Genomic DNA, 2,868 nt, shown 5'->3' with positions numbered 1-2,868 from the left:
TGGGAAAACTCAGACACTAAGGAAGAGGGCCTGAACTCCTGGACTTGGAAGGTCCATCTTTCCTGACTAAAAATAGTAGGTCTGAGAGCCTGGATTCCAAGCCAAATTGGTCCTGAATGATTTTAATGAAGCTAAATGACTTTGAAAGGGTTTTGCAAATTGCACTGGAGCAGATTTCTGGGGGAAGTTGGTTCATATATGGAAATGAGACATTCATTGATTGGTCACTACCTCAGAAGACACAGGAGTTTCTATTGGAAGGGAGAGGGGAAATGAATGGCATCCCAAAGGTTTGCTCCCTTACCCCTCAGCCTGACAAGGGGACAAATCATTGAAAAGGAAAGTGGCAGAAGCTTCCCAGGGAGCCCTAAGGCTTTCCTGTTTATTAGCCCTTGGAAGTCTGACATTGGGGCAGTGTGTTTAGGGAATGCTGGGTCCCCAAGAACCCAGAAAGGTGGGATCTTTTGTCCCTTTCTGTTCTTCTCTCCCATAGGCTAGTGGCAGCAGCGTTTGGAGTTGCAAGTCCCAGGGAAGGCCACCCTTTTCAGCATAGCAGGCAATGCTTGGAGGGAACAGACTCCAGCATTTCATAACAATAATGGTATTTGTTAAGCACTTACTATGTTCCAAGCACTGGAGGACATACAAGGTTATCAGGTTGTCCCAGGTGGGGCTCACAGTCTTAATCCCCATTTTCCAGATGAAGTAACAGGCACAGAGAAGTTAAGTGACTTGCCCAAAATCACACAGCAGACAAGGGGCAGAGCCAGGATTAGAACCCATGACCCCTGACTCCCAAGCCCAAGCTCTTTCCACCAAGCCACACTGCTTCTATCAGTCAAAACACAAGTTCTATGAGCATGCTATCATATTTGGGCCCAGAGGCAAACTCCTGCAAACCTGACACAAAAATAAATGTGTGCAGATACTCAACACAACTAAAAATAATGATCACTTCAAGCACCTGGTGCTTTGTCCTTTAAAGTTCCAAAACGAATTAAGCTCATTATGGGCAGGGAACAGGTCTGAGAATACTGTTGCATTGTACTCTCCCAAGTGCTTAGTACAGTGCTCTGCAAATGGTAAGTGCTCAATAAACACTGTTGATGGATGGATTGGATTACAGTACTGCAAGAGAGAAGGGACAGGCAGGAAGAAGCACATGATTTTTCCTCCGGAGATCAATTTCAGCTCCTCCAGGATGCCCCCTTGAGTAATCTCTCATCCCCTGGTCTTATTTTCCCTCCCTACTGCCTCATCCATGCACTTGAGTGAGAAGCAGCATGGTTTAGTGGAAAGAGCACGTGCTTGGGAGTCAGAGGTCATGGGTACTAATACCAGCTCCGACACTTGTCAACTGTGTGACTTTGGGCAAGTACTTGATGATGACGATGGCATTTGTTAGGCACTTACTATGTGTGAAGCACTGTTCTAAGCACTGGGGGGGGTACAAGGTAATCAGATTGTCCCACGTGGGGCTCACAGTCTTAATCTCCACTTTACAAATGAGGTAACTGAGGCACAGGGAAGAAGCAGCGTGGCTCAGTGGAAAGAGCATGGGCTTGGGAGCCAGAGGTCATGGGTTCTAATCCCAACTCTGCAATTTATAAACTTTGTGACTTGGGGCAAGTCACTTATCTTCTCTGATAACCCTGTATCTACCCCAGTGCTTAGAACAATGCTTGGCACATAGTAAACACTTAAATACCATCATTTTTATTATTATTACTATTACTCCCTAAGCATTCACTCAACCCACCCCTCACCCCTCTTCTGTGCATATCTTTATACTCAGTTGTGCCCCTACCTGTAATTCATTTTAACGTCTGTCTCCCCTGCTGGATTATAAGCTCCTTGAGAACAGGGATCACCTCTACTTACTATACTGTGCTCTCCCAAGTGCTTAGTACAGTGCTCTACACACAGTGGGAGATCTAATAAATATCAGTAAATGGGATTACTCATTTCTTATTGGCAGGGAATGTTCTACCAATTCTAGTGTATTGTACTCTTCGAAGTGCTTAGTACAGAGCTCTGCACACAGGAAATGCTCAATACCAATATTTGATTATTGATGATGATGGATAGTCCTGTAGATGGATTCAGGAAAAAAAAAATGCATCATCAATTCCAGTTGACCTCAACTTCAGCCAGAAGCCAGTGCCTTGCTCCTAGAGGGTAAATTTTCTGGCAGATTCCTCCAATGAACGAGAAACTCCCCGGCTATTCCATCGGGCATCTCAAGAAGTTGCATTCCCTCTTTCAGGGTAGCCAGTTTACTACATACTGCATTCGTACTTCTCGCACCACAAAGTGCCTGAATGAGTCCATAACACTGCAGAGATGCTTCATTTATCGGCTGTACCTTTTGGGCTGATAGAAATCTCGTTCACTGCTCATCCTACACAGGAGGAGTCTGCCAGCTTCTTTCATCTTTTAGTGGAATACGTGTGGGTGGGTGTGGGTGTAATGTACCAACTCAGAACGGAACCATTTCATCATTATTTCATTAGTGTCTAGCAGAACAGAACAAATTCCAAGCATCCAGATTCTATAGAACTAAGGGGCTCCCAAGGCAAAGCTGAACACGGCCGCTAGATATCTTATAGGGAGCTACTAACCAGAAGACACAGACCATCTACAGTGCTCTCAAGACCTGACATTTTCTCTTCCTATTAATGAGCTCAATCAAATGGAACCTTCTGATCTCTTGAAATAAATGCACATTAGCCAGTTGTGATGTGAACAAAGCAGAGGTGGCATGGAGCCAAAGCCTACAGAATTTATGAGTTTGGCACTTCTACTAATTCTCTTGTTTTGTGCTTTCCCTAGCACTTATTACAGTAGTCTGCATATGGTGCTTGCTCA

This window comes from Tachyglossus aculeatus, chromosome 8 (assembly GCF_015852505.1).
Source record: "Tachyglossus aculeatus isolate mTacAcu1 chromosome 8, mTacAcu1.pri, whole genome shotgun sequence".
Taxonomy (NCBI): domain Eukaryota; kingdom Metazoa; phylum Chordata; class Mammalia; order Monotremata; family Tachyglossidae; genus Tachyglossus; species Tachyglossus aculeatus.
The sequence above is the reverse complement of the archived record's forward strand: the minus strand, read 5'-3'. Positions refer to the sequence as shown.